Source organism: Cygnus atratus, chromosome 2 (genome assembly GCF_013377495.2).
Source record: "Cygnus atratus isolate AKBS03 ecotype Queensland, Australia chromosome 2, CAtr_DNAZoo_HiC_assembly, whole genome shotgun sequence".
In the NCBI taxonomy this organism is placed as follows: domain Eukaryota; kingdom Metazoa; phylum Chordata; class Aves; order Anseriformes; family Anatidae; genus Cygnus; species Cygnus atratus.
Window position 1 is genome coordinate 24,128,627 of NC_066363.1, and position 16,540 is coordinate 24,145,166.

Genomic DNA, 16,540 nt, shown 5'->3' on the forward strand with positions numbered 1-16,540 from the left:
GTAAATGTTCATACATGTTTTTGTGTTTTATTTTTTATTTTTTAATTAAGTTGCTGACAGAGCCAAGGACAGAAGCTTAGTGCACTAACGAGGTGCAGTTTGTATATTCTTGAGGACTATGTAGTAAGTTCAGATCTTGTGCAATATTATTTTTTTTGGTAAATGTTTTTCAAGTAATCCACAGACGGGTTTGTATACAGTTACGGAAAAAAAGTTTCGCAAGTGTAAGTTAGTGGAAATTGAGCCAGTTTGTCATGTTCACTTTGCAAATGATCAAAATGAGAACTTGGTTGCCCTTTTAATGTTATACTAATGTAATGTCAATGGGAAGTATCCTTCTGTGAGATAGACATATAAAAAGAAAAGCAAGATAGAAAATGAGGTGAGAAACAGAATGGGAAATCAGAAATCATGATTATATTCAAGTTCAAAAGGAGTCTTTGGCTGCTGTTTCTGCAGACTGGTTGGGCCCTTCATAAGGTGTGGATAACAATATGGGTGGATTGCATGATGGGAAAAGTATTCTAAGAGCAGCTTCTTCTTCAACCTGTCAATCTCTGTTTTGATTCTGACCACAAATTTAGGAGGGAAGCATGAGTACACCCTTGCTTTTATAGATTAATCCGTCATAAACCATTGATTTCAAATGCAGAGGATTTATTTGAGATTCTTTTTTAGCCCATGGGAAAGAAAAAAAATCTTTCATATTGTGTTTATAAAATTTACATTCTTCATTTCATACAGACTTGCCTGTATTCTCTCTCTTTTGTGGGGACATCACTGAATTTATCAATTTCTTTTAGGAGATACTCAAAAAAAACCAACTCTATAAAACAAGACCTCGATTGATTGGGATATAGAAATGTCTCATTTTACATAAAATATTTTGTTACTCTGCCCACTTGGCCAATACTGTGAAAAGTTCTCTGCTAAGGAAAAACAGCCGTGCTGCAATGTACCCAACAGGAAACTGTTGTGAAGGGTTTCTGTGACATGTCCAATTGCTTTTTTTGGTTTGCCAGCTTGTGTATTTCAAGCTAGCAACTACTGGGCCAGTTTTAGAGTTCTGCTTTTTAAAAATTATTATGCTTCTCACTTACTGGGATGAAATTTCCTCCCAGGATGAGTTCTGAGGCCTGCCAATTTATTAATTCTGTTTTCAAACTGCAGCTGCAAATACTGAGAACAGAGTTGAAATAGCAAGGGATAATTTACTGATCTTGTTTCTTTAATTTGATCTTTTACAAACCCTAGAAGAAAAAGATAAAACTTTGTACTGGAGAGTTTTATGATCTGTTGTAAATCAGAGTTAATTTTAAAATCCCAATTAATTAGGCTTTCTAATGGAAGAGCCTAGTTATCCTTAGCTAAATAGTTTCAGTGAATGCTTTCCTAATATACTCTAAGCATCATTAAGAATTTGGTATCTATTTAAAAGTTATAAAACTAAGGATTATTCTTGTTTGCTTTTGTACTTGAACAGAAGGATTAAATTCATCCATTCTCCAGTGAATCATGTACAGTATGGTAGTTAATAGCCCTGAAGTACAAAATTAATCAGGTTGTTACACAAGATAACTAATACAATTAGCTTCCCCACAGTGACCACTTACACTGCCATGAAAGGACCAGATCAACCAATAAAAGATTTTTCCCACAAAGTCTTTCTGTAGTTCACCTTTTCAACGCCCATGTGTTTTTCTCATAATGAAGAAATCATCATCTTTGAAAATGGTGCATGGTGTGGTCCACATCAACAATTCTCCTTTTGGTCTCTCGCCCTCTTCTAAATGGTGCCATTTGCAACAAAAGGTGCATTAATCTGTCTTATACCTGTTGTCACTGCTACCAGTCATAGTGACAGTGACTTCCATAGCCCTTAAGAGTCCAGGCTGCTGATCAGGACTTTTAGGGACCTGTTACTTTGTACTAGGAAAAGTTACAATATCATAAGAAAGAATATTCAGGAAAACTGAACTTAATTTAATGTGAATAACAGTTTAAAATTCCTAATGGGTGGTTGTTTTCCTATTGTATAATTCTCCATTGTTATGTAAATGAAATTAAAATATATTATGTGCTATATCAGTGATTATCAAGCGCAAGTCAGAGAGATTCTGTAAATGCTTTTGCATATCTCTGCCATAGGCATTCCTTACATATCTACATAGCAAGAATAGATCCCATGCAGCAAAGCACATACATTTCTTCCTGGTTATGACTGATGTTTGTTTATGTTTAACAATGGCTTAATTAAGTGATTGTATATAATAGATTAGGAAAATAGGTTGATCTTTCAGTAATCTTAAAGAACTTATCTATGTAAGCATGTTTCCTGACTTTTATTATTTTAAACACTTGTGGATTTTTAAAAAGAGGAAAATAAACTGAATTTATGTTTATGTTACAATAGTTTTATAAACGTTCTCAGGTTCTGTTACTGTAATAGGCCTCAATAAAATAGCAAGGATTTATAAACCAGAGTCTGTTCTCTGAAACAGAACAGCACAAAGGAGGCACTGACACTATGAACATGCAAGCTGCAAGTTGTTATTATCACAGTCTGGATCTAATAATATGAACTCTTTTTCCCACATATAGTTGAAAGTGTGGATATTTTAAAAACAAAACTGTATTTACTAAATATCACAGAGTCATAGATTGGTTTGAGTTGGAAGGGACTTGAAAGATCACCCAGTTCCAACCCCACTGCCATGGGCGGGGATGCTACCCACTAGATCAGGTTGCCCAGGACTTCATCCAACCTGGCCTTGAACACCTCCAGGGATTCTCTGGGCAACCTGTTCCAGGGTCTCACCACCCTCTGGGTGAAGAATTTCCTCCTAAAGGGAATAAAAGGGAAATCACACATGTAAGTAGGTTGCTTTTTCAAAGAGCTCTAACAGTGAATAAACATCTTAATGCAGAAGTCATTTGGCTTAAGTATACTGTTACATCTTTACTCATACTTTTTTCCCGCTTATTGGGACTCAGGTTACTTCCTGAATAGAACTGCATCATACAAAATGAGAGAGAAATTTGTAATTACAGTATGTAAAAGCTAACAAGTCTTTTGCCTTGAAGTATAACATCAGTGATGTGTCATTATTGTTCCCCACATGTATTCCAGCATAAGTGAGAAGATCCAGAAGACTATTTCTTTTGCCATTCTCTGAGATAAGCAGCTTGAACTTTTGTTGCAAGGTGCTAGATCTGCTGGACCAACAATCTGATAATCTAAGCACTGCTGTTTAGTCTTTTAATATGTGCCCAGGAACGCTGAAGCTTCATTCAGGTACTTGTGAGCAGCAAAACCATTCTGGCCTGGTAACAGAAAAAATAGGAGGCAATCTGTTGGAACAAATAAAGCTGCACAAAACTGGGCAGCTTTATATGGCTTCTGATACAGAGTAGCTATGTTCTCTATCAACAGTTTCTTCCTTTTGATCATTTATCATGCATTTCTGTAGATGCAAACATAGACGTTTCCTGTATCAAGGAGAACCTGCCATTGCAAATATGGCTTTAATTATGTCTAGAAGTAAAAGCCGCACCAAATGCCTGCACGTTAGCCTTGCTCCCTGGGGAACTGACAGCTCCTTGGATCTGATGATGATCAGCAAGAATTAGTCGAGTGTTAAAGCTGCTTGCATGGGGAAGCGTGTGGTCTGCCTGTGCGCGCCCTACCCTGAGCCAGACTGGAAGCACCAGCTTGGTTACAGCTCTGGTTTTGATGTAAGGATATGCTTTTATATGCTTTTATACTTGATGCTCTTAACAGATTCAAACCAGATCAGTGTTGAATTGCTTGTGCTAGCTTTATTTTTCTTTTAGAGAGATTTTTTTTTAAGTGGGAAGGTATTTCTGTCTCCTCCAATTTTTGTGAGGTTTCTGTGAGCTACCACAGATCAAAGTGAATTTCCCTCTCAGGCTCTGAAGCCCTCCTGATAAGGGAATAATCTGTGTGTTGGCTGAACTTCAGTCTTGGTGCTAGCTACACTAAAAATTACATTGCACTGGGAGAGTAATGCACAAACAGTTCTCCTGATACTTTGCAGGTCTCTGCACAGGCAGGGCAATGGCACTTAAACGATATTTTATCTGTAATTGAGCATTCACTCTGCAAACAGGCTTGTTGGATGGGTGCACTATGCGGGAGATTCGTGCCATAGGTGACAAGGCACAGTGGGGAGCGGAGTTTGCAGCCAGCAGCTCCTCTCCTTCCAGACATGCATATTGCAAAAAGCAGAGAATTCCTCTCTGTTACTGGATGCTATTGGTCTGTTGGGTGCTGTAATGCACAGTATTAAAAAGCAATTAAAAGAGAATCATATACGTTTGTTGAGCCTAGCAGCCCAGTATTCCAAAGGGCGATGCCAAAATTGCTTTCTTCATAGAGCTGTACAGCAAAGACTCACAAGAGTTTGCGATTTCATGTAACTGTGAAAAAATGGGATTTTCCTTTTAAGTGGAACTGTAAGTATTGCATCTGGTATGGAAGATTTAAAAGGCTAGCATTGTATTCTTTAATATATATTTATAAATACATGCCTAAAGTGTCTTGTGTCATGCAATGAAAGATTGCACAGTGTTTCCTCTGAGATCCAAATGGTAACAGGCATTTGTGAAGCTGTAGAGCGTCCTCTCTGTAGTTCTGTATCTGAAGGGTTGCTTCATGTCAGGTACATCCTTTAAAGCCAGAAATAATATATTTTAACAGGCCTCAATTTCATTTAAGCTTATGACAAACACATAGGAACCACGTTGTGTGGTACGTCGTGTTAATGACATCTTTTGGGAAGCAAACAATGCCCAAGGGAGGAGTACTTTTAACTATTTTTATTTTTGTTTTGAAGTTTACCTGAGTAATGAGATGTTTTTGTTTCCTTTATTGGTCTTTTATTCCTGTTTCATTATTCAGTGCACATTTTTTCTGTCAGTTGTTAAACACTTTGGCCCTGAAATTCAGCTTGTTCATATCAAACAGAATAGACGTACTTGTGAGGCTGAACCTGAACTGAAATTCCATTTTGTGTAGGCATGGTATCTTTGGTGTCTTGTATGTTACAGATGATGAATCAGATTCAAGAAAAATTCTTCATCTTTGTAAAATGGATAGTTCTTGCCTGGTGGAGGGAGTTCTGTTTTCTTCCTGTCTCTCTCCATTTCCCTTCCACCAATGACTTCATGATGAAAACAATTTATTTTTTTTTTGGAACTGTATTTTACTAGAAACCTGACTGCTGAGTTCTCTTCTAAAACAATGTGTAACTAGAGCAAGAGGAGTGCAATGTGTTATATCTTGCTAAGGAATTTACCTCTGCTTCACATTACTATAGCAATACACAAAGTATTTCACTTCTTTACAGCAACACTGAAATGAGTTACATAAATAAAAGACTCTCTGAGCTGTAGGTCTTGTCTTTGAAGTCATTAACACTTATTCAGTATTTTGCAATAGTTGCCTGCAGGTTTTGCACTGATACCAGTTTTACATGGTTCTTCTGTTAGAGCGGGTCCAGAGGAGGGCCCCAAAGATGATCAAGGGGCTGGAACACCTCTCCTACATAGAAAAGCTGAGAGAGATGGGGCTGGTCAGCCTACAGAAGAGAAGGCTCTGGTGGGACCTCATTGCAACCTTTCAGTACTTGAAGATGACTTATAAAAAAGATTTGAAGCAACTCTTTGCTCAATTGGATAATGACAGGCCAAGGGGAATGGTTTTAAACTAAAAGAGGGAAGATTTAGATTAGAGGTTAGGAGGAAATTCTTCACTCAGAGGGTGGTGAGGCACTGGAAGAGGTTGTGGATGCCCCATCCCTGGAGGTGTTCAAGACCAGGTTAGATGAGACCCTGAGCAACCTGATCTAGTGGGTGGTGTCCCTGCCTATGGCAGGGGGGTTGGAACTGGCTGATCTATGAGGTCCCTTCCAACCCAGGCTATTCTGTGATTCTCTGGGCTTTGTCTTATGCCTTCTGCCAAACTTTAAATGAAAATAATTCTGAACTAGTAAGAGGTGAAATAACCTTCAAAGTGTTATTTCAAAACTAAAGTAACTCTTCTGTCTATTCATGTGTTGTAAAGGACTGTGGATTTTTAAGAGTTTTTTTGTAAAGATTTTCAGCTCCAGATTTTCTCTCTCTGACTGAACTATATTGTTTACTGTATCACTGCATGTATATTCTTTTTCCCTTATAATAGGGCACGAGGTATTTGATGCTAATTTGCACTTACCGCCTATAAAGAAGTTCTGTCCTCACCATGTCTGAGTAGACATAATCTGTGCTTTTCTTTCCCTTATATCATTAAACATATGTGGTATTGGGCAAACAAACTCAACCTAAGATTTAATGATAGCAATCATTTCAAAATGTAGGAAATATTATTGAGAGATATTGCCTTGACAGTAATATTGTGTCAGAAGAGGAGGCTTTAAAAAAACATCTGTTATACCTTGCACTCTGTTAGAAAAAGTGACAAGAAACCTCCCATTCATCCTGTTTAAAGTGATGAAAACACCCAGCAGTAAGTATATGATGGACACTTACGAGGGAAACTACCAGCTAGCAGCAGGAGTGAAGAGGGGAAGGGAAAAAATAAATTAATGTACGACCCCATCATTGACTTTCAAGGGGTGGCTGGATGTTGGGCCAGCCAGTCACACAACCATGTTGGTTTTGGTGGCTTCCTTTTAACATTGGTGTCATCTTTTGCTTGTGGAAAGTTGTTCTCATCCAGCCTGCTAACTCTGAGCCAAACCCTGAGCGTGGCTGAGATTGCAAGAGTTTGGCTCGTTATCAGCTTGGTAGTGCAAAATGTGAAGAGTAATTGGCTATCAGAAAAAGAAAACAAATTAAGACATGGTTCAGTGAAACACAATGGTTTTGTGGTTTTCTTTGGAATTGGAATGTTTCTTCAGTATCTGCCATATTTCAGTTGCTGAATGACAAATGAGCTATAATTATAAAGAAGTATTGTTTCTTTTCCAGGCTCTCCTCTGGCCTTCAAAAGGGTGGTTACAGGCAATACTTTGAAAAAACGTGCTGAGACTCTGCTGGTGTAAATCAGCACAGCTCTAGTTACTTACATGTGTGTCACTGCAGGCACCCTCCTTGTTGGCCCCATACATCCTGGAAGCAAATTGTGCCCATGTAAAATCCTTCTCAGTGCAGGTTGTGTCCATATGTGTTACAGAGTTTGTAATTTCACACTTTTTTGGATGCAGGTAACACCGAACAAAAGTGCAATTTGTGTGTATTAAAAATTGAATTGAAGCCTGTTCTGAACCATAGTGGTTATCCAAAATTTTTGTTATCCAAAAACTTACTCTGCAGGACAGTATTGTGCCGTGTAAAAGCATAGGCCCGTTCACAAACCTGTTCTGATGTGCTGGCTATATATATATACTAGGGAAGATAATAAATGGTCATACATTGAGTAGTCATATTATCTTCTCTTTCCATTTCATAAATAAAGGAACAATGTTTAATACAGCAGAAACTTCTCTTTCCCCTTCCCTCTTTCACTTGTATCTAAACTACATTTCACATGCCAAAAGTGGGTTTTCTGAAGAGTATCTTGATTGACAAAATTGTTGCTTATAATCTGTAGTTCAAATTCAAACATTCTTAATGTTGGAAATGTTTAAAAATCATTGTGAGGCAATTTGAGATGATGTTTTTAGAGACATGTTATGAGAACATAAGATTGATGTGTCTTACCTGTCTCCATGTTTCCTGAAAGACGTCAAGACTAATAGCTGATTTCTCCTCCTCTCCTAAGAACTGATAGAAATATATAGAATTTTATTATCATTGTATGGTTCGCATTTCAGGGAAACATCCCATTTAAGCCCAGTCAGTAGGAGCCATGTATGTGCCAGAAGTCTAGTTTGCAATAGAGCTAATTTGAATAAAGATGGACTTTAATACCCATTTAAGTGTTTCCTGTATCAGTGCCCAGGAGTATATCTTAATTTAGAAAGATGCTGAGCACTTGGGAAAAGGTTGTCTTCAACTGTCACTGACATTTCTACAAGCTGCTGATTCTCAGTATCTTTCTGTAAACTGAATGTGAATCTTAGATAAGCTTAGCAATTTAAAGAGATTTCAGGTTTCCAAAAGCTAACATTAGTCTGCCTTGATTAGGTCAGCTGCTTTTCTAATTGGTTAAGTGGCTGTGGCTAAATAACCTGGGCATTTAATTTCACCTGTATAGAAAGTTTTATGTTATTTCACCTGAGTTTTAAATATGTATATTAAAATGCTGTCAGGTAATTCCTGTGTCCACTGTTTGTGTGTTGCCATTATGCATGTGATTTGCATAGAGAACAAAAAATCAAGAGAACAAACCTCTCCTGATTTTTTTTTCTAATTGCCTTTTTATTGTTATTGTCTTTTTACTATAAGAGAAAAGTAACCAACTGAAAATAAGCTGCATTAGTTTGAAACTGCCTGGGGAGTAATGGACAAAAACAGTTTTAAGTGGGAAAAAGAAAGAAAAAAATTTAAAGAAAGAAAGAAAAATATATTCTTTTTCATAAGAAGATGTTCAGAACAAGAGCTTTCATGCAGAAATTGAGAGTAGGAGAATTACCTGACTAGGCTCTTAATGTGGTAGGTATTTTTAAGTGAATATGAAATAAATAGTACCAGAGTATACATTATTAAGTTTAATTCCTGTTGCTCTTGTTCTTCCTTCCCCAGTCTTCTGAGTTCCCTATTTAAAATAAGTCACAGGCAATACAAAACTGGATTCTCTATTTGTCAATTACAGAAAGAAAAATGCCCACTTTTCACTACTTGTCTTTAGAGTGCATATAGTTATCACTGCATAGCAGTATTTCTGGCAGTTGAGGTCTGTTTCTGAGTACATCAGAGAGAACTAACAATATATATGGTGAGAACATAACGAGAATTATTCACGGTGCTTTTTCTGGGCACAACATGATCCAAATAGCTGTGGTGTAAACTCTAAAACCTGTCAGCGATGGAGCAGAGAAGCAAGAGGTAAATTCTTAACAAAGACCGTAGTATGGTGCAGAGGATATGTTCTCACAGAAATACGGTAGCCTTCATGATAATTATTTCCAGAGGAGATATCAAAGGAATTTTTTGAGGCATCTATTTATTATGCTGAAAGTTTTTGATTAGATTTTTGTAGCTTTTGTTCGGTGAGAAATCAGTTGACCATGTAAACTTTGAACTTGATTAAACTTTACTGTGTCGTAAAAAGAGACTTATGTTTTTAAGATAACATTTGCTTAATTCCTTTAATGATACTTAAAGTTATTCTGCAGTTATTCTTACTAAGATAATTTTTTGATGTGTTATGAGCCAAGTACAAGGCTGTGTGTTTAGGACACTGGTCTGAACTGATCCAATTCCCCACAAGTGTGTGGGGGAACACACATAGGATGCCTGGGATGTGCTGTCGTTAGGATTCAGGCTAATAGAAGTTGTCACAGCCGTCACACTGTCTTCCCTTCTCTTTTTCTCTCTTTCTAGTTCTTCATTCAAACACACCTTCCTTCTGGCTCTGCCATTTTTCTGATGTTGGTGACCTCTTGATTCCTGGAACTAAACCATTAAAAAAAAATGTCTAAACCTTTTTGCTGGGTTAGTTTTCTGCAATGGTTCACCCATGAAGCAACCTTTTAAAGCAGTACCACTCCATAATGGATGGTATTGTTTAAGGCTTCTGACTGAAACTAGATCAAGCCAAAGCCTTCTGGTAATATCTGGTCCTACCCCTGGCTGTGTGACTCTTCTCTCCTATGCACACTTGTGCACTGGCACTCCTGCACAGAAAATTGAACACTTCCCTCCCAATAGAATGTTTTTAAGTTTAGTAGGCAGAAACGGCAGTACACCATCAAGAGTCCACTGCTGTTTGTAGTCTGCAACTGTGTAAAAATTTTCTTATATTCTTAAGTAGCACTCAGTTTTGCTGCCATGGCATTGTCTGTTTACAAGGGTGTTATTTTTGTGGCTCCATTTATAGGCTGGCAGAAGCCCTGATGTAGATTTGAATATGCCAATGCAAGAATGGTTTTGCCCATACTTAGCTAACAGCATCAGAAAATTAATGAGCTATAAATAATAGTTTAAAAAAAAAAGATAACAGTAAAAGCTGTATCTAAATTCTGTATAGCCGTATTCACAGACTTTGCTAGTATAGTTTCTAATAGCGTTGGAGAATACAGCCCCTCAGTTCCTTAATCTTTCCACCCTGTAGGCCTCCTTCTACTGTGTGTGGTTCAATGAGATTTGAGAGGTCGTTGAGTCAGGTTTTGTTTTGAAAGCATTTTTAGTGTCAACTGCTTTTCCAGAGAGTTGCCATTGTCAGGAGTATAAATCAGCAGGTTTGCTTTAGATAAGTTTAAGTGCGTTCAGCTGGTAATATGGAACTGTGTTCATCCTTTCTCACAAACTTTTATAACATTATTTTCTGTTCTCGTGTATGAAAAGGTTATGTTTACTGTTAAGAAAGTACTGCTCATCAGCTCTTGTACTCAGCCAGCACGTTTACTGTGTGGCTGAGTCAAGTGTCAGTGTTGAATAGTTCTAGGAGGAACTTGGAATCACCTTTAAAAACAGATGTGCTTTAGTTTTCTCTTGTATTATATGCTGTTAGTTAGTTCTGTCTTCTAGTAGCTTATTTTTGTTCAAGAAAGATTCAGGAAAAAACACAGGGATAGACAGATAATTTTATAGAAGGGTGTAAGAGGAACCTTCTTCAAAAGAGAATTAATTGTACTGTAACTCATTTTCAGCATAGAACATATATTTGTTGCTTTCCCTCCCTCTCTATATCCAGATGTAATTGTTTTACAGCAGCTGGTAACTGTGCTCCTCTCAGACGAGAAAGGAAAGTTTCAGAAATTTTGTATCGCTAAAATTTTGTATCAGTAAAATCAGAGGGAATGCAGAAAGGGGTTTTGTCAGTCTGCTAGCTGTCCTTTGTGTCTCATCTTGGTGTGCACACATACAACAAGTTGCCGTAGTTACTTAAAAAGAAGCCTCAATAATTTGGATACTCGAGATCCTGGGCATTTTAGTATAGTCTGCTTTGGGCTGATAACTAAGACATTTGGTGGATAACATTGCTGTGCTGCTCAACCAACTGGTCAGAGTGCACCGGTACTGCTCCTTTCTCACAGGAAGGGGTAGAGACACAGTCCTGCTGACCTCCCTTTATCAGACCTCTTTATCAACTGCTCAACAGTTCAAGGGTAGCCAGGGTAAATCCTCTTTTGTTTGTTTTACATAGTTTTTTTTTGTTTGTTTGTTTGTTTTGTTTTTGTTTTTCCATTAAATCCATGCAGTACAATATCATATCAAGAATATTTATCAGACCAGTGAATGTAGCTGAAAACTCAGAATAGTGAAACTGCCATTTCCTAATAGAGTCGTCTCTTCTTTGGGCTTCATTTGGTGCTAGTACTTTCAGTGCAGCTTCCTACCACTTTTGTCTTACATTATCTTCCAGTGCTTTCATGTTTTTGTTGCTTTTGCGGCCTTTTAACTTCTCTAATGATAAAATCCTGCTGCTAATCTGCATTCCTCACATAGTTCAAGAGATCAACTGCACCTATGCTGTTGAGAGGTTGATTTTTCTCTTTAACTTGTGTAGTTAGTTACCCTTGTTTCACTGGTATAACATCTCCCTTTGTGCTAATTCAGTGAGGTCTTTAAAACTTACCTATGAAGTGTTGTGTTTTTTCCGTATAATTGCAGCATTGCTCATGTTAAAGAATGAACATAGCCATTTTAATATTCTTGTTCCTGACCCCTAATCATTATTCAGCCTTTCATGTTGTCAGTATTTCAGGCCATACATTTATATGGACCTTAATATGTCGGGGGTGGTGGATAAGCAACTGGAACTCCATTCTTTTTCATCCTCTCCATCATTATTGACTGTTAGTGGTTCAGAAGTTCTTTGTCACGCCTGTGCTAATTTTCTTTTCTGAATTTGCACATAGTATTTATTTATTTATCTATCCATTTCATCCTCTGCTTTTTGCTTGTTTCTTTGTCTGTGGGTTTTGTTGTTGTTTTGTTTTGTTTTCTGAGAAAGAATATACCATGGAATGCAGGTGTTAAGCAGATCTGGATGCGTAGATATGTTAAGCAGCAGGATATGCCTTCATTCATTCACATGTTGTCATCAATCGTTTTGGTGCAAGCCTTCCAAATTCCTTTTGGAGTTGTAAGCAGTATGTTCTACAAATCTTCCCCAGTCCTCACAGCTCCCTTTCACAGCCTCCTTCCCCGGTGAGTAGAGAGGAACAGTTGCTTTTCAGCAGCTCCAAGGAAGTCTCTCCCTTTTGCCCAAAAGAGAGTCTGCAAAGAGCAGACTGCCAATGCGGCTGGCTTGTGTGTGGCTTAAAGCATGTTCATATGGAGACAGTAGATGACTACACCCTAATTCCTCTTGCCTGGTGTTTCGGAGAGCTCAGAGGTCATGCACAAAGTTACTGAGCTGCCTCTTCCAGTTGAGTGATACCTGCTTCCACCTTCATTTAAATAAGCAAAATGGAAAGTCTTAGGCCACCTGCCAACTGATTGTTAAAACTTCAGCTGCTAAATAATCAATAAATTGCTAAATCTCACAGTTCCCAATTTTCAGGAAATTTGAGTCTCAAAATCTGGCACTCTTTCAAAACTCACTTTGTATCTCTACCCTCCCCCTTGAATTTCTCATCAAAGAAGTATCCTCAAATTGTCATTTCAGAACCACATAACATGGTGGTTTTTCCTCAAATGAAACAACACTGTCATAGGACAACAGATACATTACTACTTAATGGTAAACAGAAACATAATTGGCTAAAATCACCTCAATTTCAGCCACAAGGTGTTTGGTGTTACTGTGGGTACCACTTCTCTTTCTTCACTGTCCAAAACTCAGAACTTTTTGGTCAGACTGGGGAAGTCTGCAGCAGGGTTCTTCTGGTGTTACGGAGAGAGTGGCAGGAGAGGAGAGAGCAATCTGAAAGGGATGTACTGATCATCCTGGTCACAAGCAGCATCCAGCAACGGAGTAGTGGACCCCAGGAGGAGTTCCTGTTATCTGTCGTCTGCAAGCAAGTTCTGGACCTCCATGTTACTGTGGTTGTCTAATGTATTTGGTATGTCTCCAGGTTCTTACCCATGTGAACATCTAGGCATGGTGTCAGGGAAAAGAGCCCATCATGCTTACTGGACTTCCAAGGAAGTGTCTAAAGAAGGCGCCAGGGAAATGGGTAGATGTTCTAGAGAAGAATTCACTGGAGACTTGCAATGTGCTCTGAAGTACAGTGTGCTAGCTCATTAGGCTGTAGTGGAAGATACAGGTTATGTTCAGCCACAGCCTTCCTGTTTATTTTACTGTGTTCTGGATGAGAATTAGCATCTTCCTCGTATTCTGCCCTGATCCTACTTAAAATATCCTGGCTTCTTTTCTGGCCAGTGCCTGTCCATCAAGATAGGCTGGCATTTTCCCCAGTTTTTATTTTTTATTGTTAGAATTTTCTACACTACTTGGAGACTTCCATTTTTCATTCTGCTTGCCTGTTTTGTTCCTATGATTCAGAAGGACAGTCAGAAGTATAAAACTCTGGCGTTTATAGGAGCAAAATATTGCTGTTTGGAATGATTTCTGAATGCACCAAGTATTGTGCTGCAGTTTGGTGTAGGTGGCACACTTGAAACTGAATCACTTGAAGTGGTTTTTAGTGATAAGGTTAGATGTTTTTAAAAGTGATTTGAATTGGGAATTCTGATGAGGCTCAGTGCAGGAAATCATCAGGATATTTAGACATCCAGAAGTGCACTTATGTCCGCCACATATACCCAACACAATTGGAGCTCATTATTAATGCACTCACTGTTTCAGAAATATTGTAACACCTGGACCCACACATTCTTCAAATGGCAGCATGACTGGCTGCCTTCATTTACCGCAGATTGAACAAATGGCTGCCTAAAAAAAACTTCACAGAATACCCACTGCTTCACTGAGCACCATGTGGCTGCATGGATCTATTCAAAATTGAGATTATTGCAAAATCAAGACCTTAGTTGGCAAAATAAGGACTTGGAAAACTTCTGGATGATCTGATTTGGTTCTAGTATCATGCTGTTCTGTGATGCTGAGCACCAGGCTAAATATACAGGTCTCGGTATATATTATATCCCAAGGATTCTTAGGGGAGAAAAAGAATTTTCTCGATATCACCATTTTTTTTCAAGCCCCTGAACTCAGCCGTTCACTTAGCTCAGCTACGATATTCTGTCTGACTTAGTACAGCAGCTTTCCTTTGCACTGCAAATGTACTTCTGTCATGTAATGAGCTTCCATTGTGCATGCATATGTTGTTGCTTGTGCATGAGGAATGACAGGTCCTGGTGTAGTGTCATAACGAGATACACTCATTCCTCAGATGTGTCGTGGCTGGGCACCAGGCCAGACAGGAAGGGTTTCCAGTATCAAAGAAGTAGAGTGCTTCACTGCTTGGAGTGGGATTTTGCTCTGCGAAAATGTAGATTGGTTTCTGTGAAAACTAAACCATTGGGGCAGGTCCTGGTGTGGTGATGGTACTTGTCAGGAATGGATCTGATCTTAAACATGCTGATTTGGTCAAATAGTTTTAGTTAAACAATGTAATACTGAAGAAATGCCATTCTATTTTAAATAGAAATGTTTTATTTACTAATTTTATGGTGATTCATAGGAACTTGCATAAATTAGGTGTGTTATTTAAATAAGATGTCTGGCTTTCAGCCTTTAGGTATCCGAATGAAAGGGTGTATCTTTGTCCATGCCACTGAGATTGGACAGTGGTGCTTGCTCCAAAAACAGCATTGTTTTTCTGATAGGCCAGCATTTCAAAATAAATAAACAAAACAAAAAAGAAAATAAAACAAAACACCAAAACCACCACCACCACCAACAACAACAAAAAACAATAACTGTATAGTGCATACCAGGAATTCAAATGAACCAGCTGCTGAGCCAGCACAGCAGGGCTTGTGGAAGTGCGTTTCATAAAAGCCTCCCACAGGCTTATGGCTTTTTATTTCCTTTTTTTTTTCTTTTTTTTTTTTCTTTTGTGGTTTAAAGAAAAAAGTCAGTTAGAAAAAAATAAATTAAAAAAACTTTGAAATCTTTAAAGAGCATATTTCGGAGAGGGTTGTCTTTGGATGTGTTCTTCCAAAGATTTTACAATTCAAACAGGATAGCAAATCAGACCTGCATAATACATACCTTTCAGTACACTGTAAGTCAGAGCATATTTTACAGGATACATAAACAAGCATGACTTGTGAGCTAGGGGGTCCTTCTGACAATCTCTGTGCTCCTTCTCCTTCACAGTGAAGGAAATAATTCTGTTCCCAAATGGTAAGGAAGAGACCTATCAGCACAGAAATCAGAAGCAGGTGCTTTTTCACATGTATTGTCATGAAGGTCTTCCTTAGTGAAGTCCATCTCTGCTATTAGATTGCTCACAAGTGACCATGCTAGAAGAGCAAGCTTCTCTCCTTGGAAGAAGGGGAGAGAAATCTGTTGAGGTCAGCTGTAGTTTTATCCATGAGTTCTCTTCCCAGGCCTATCCCCATCCACATCTTCAAGGCATACAAAAGCTTTCAAATTCTCTTCTCTTTTTACTAAGACTCTGCCTCATCCTATCAAGCTGCTTTATCTTCTGCAGATCCAAAACAGATGCCATAGTTTAAAAGTCTAGGATTTTTTATTTTGACGATTTGATTGTTGGTAGAGGGAGACTCAGCCACTTCACTGACTTATCCTGGCACAGGTGGCTGGGAAAGCTAGGAGGACAGGATCCCAGTTCTTCTGCTTCATCCCATTTGGGCCTCGAGCAGCCGTCAATAAAGAGCCCTCTTTAAACTTTGGAGCTACACAGTGTCTCCTTTTAGCATGTTCTACAGTTTCAAATTAAATTGTTGCATGTTTTCACTGATTTGAGTGAAAGTGCAGTCTGTCAGGATTTTGACTTTTTTCCCCACCACCCCTTACTGATAATTTCAGATCCTCTCTCTACAGCATAGACCCCTTTGTTTTCACAAGAAGTTTGTCAGATCTTGTTTTCTTACTGTATTTGGTATTTGTTTCATTCACAGTAATGCTTTATTAAGAATCACTACATCAAAAACCATTTTCGTCCACCATGTGAACCTTTATGAAAGCAGAAAGTTACTAGAACAGGATGTTGTGATGTGTGCTGGTAAGCTTTAGGAAGAGGACACTGTAGCCCAGTACAAGCTGTTTCACATTGCCTTTTTTGTCTCATTGTGAAATTGAGATGGAATGATTCTGGTCTCTCTCTCTCTCTCCAGTTTAGATGGGATTGTGGACAGAATTCCTTTCTAAGAGTCATCTCATTGACAGAGCTATTTCTGTCATTCAAAAGAAAATATTTATTCCAGAAAGGACCTACTAGATATACAAAACTCACTCCTGGTGAGTTTTGGCCAAGCAGTTAAGGACAATGACAAATCAAACCTCGGTAGTGTTTTGTTGTATGGCTGGGGA

General features: G+C 38.3%; 1 protein-coding gene across 10 annotated transcripts in view; it reads left to right on the forward strand.

Annotated features, from left to right (window-relative positions):
* The window catches only part of CDK14 (cyclin dependent kinase 14), a 332,062-nt gene that overhangs the window by 201,849 nt on the left and 113,673 nt on the right, over positions 1-16,540 (forward strand). The window lies entirely within an intron of this gene.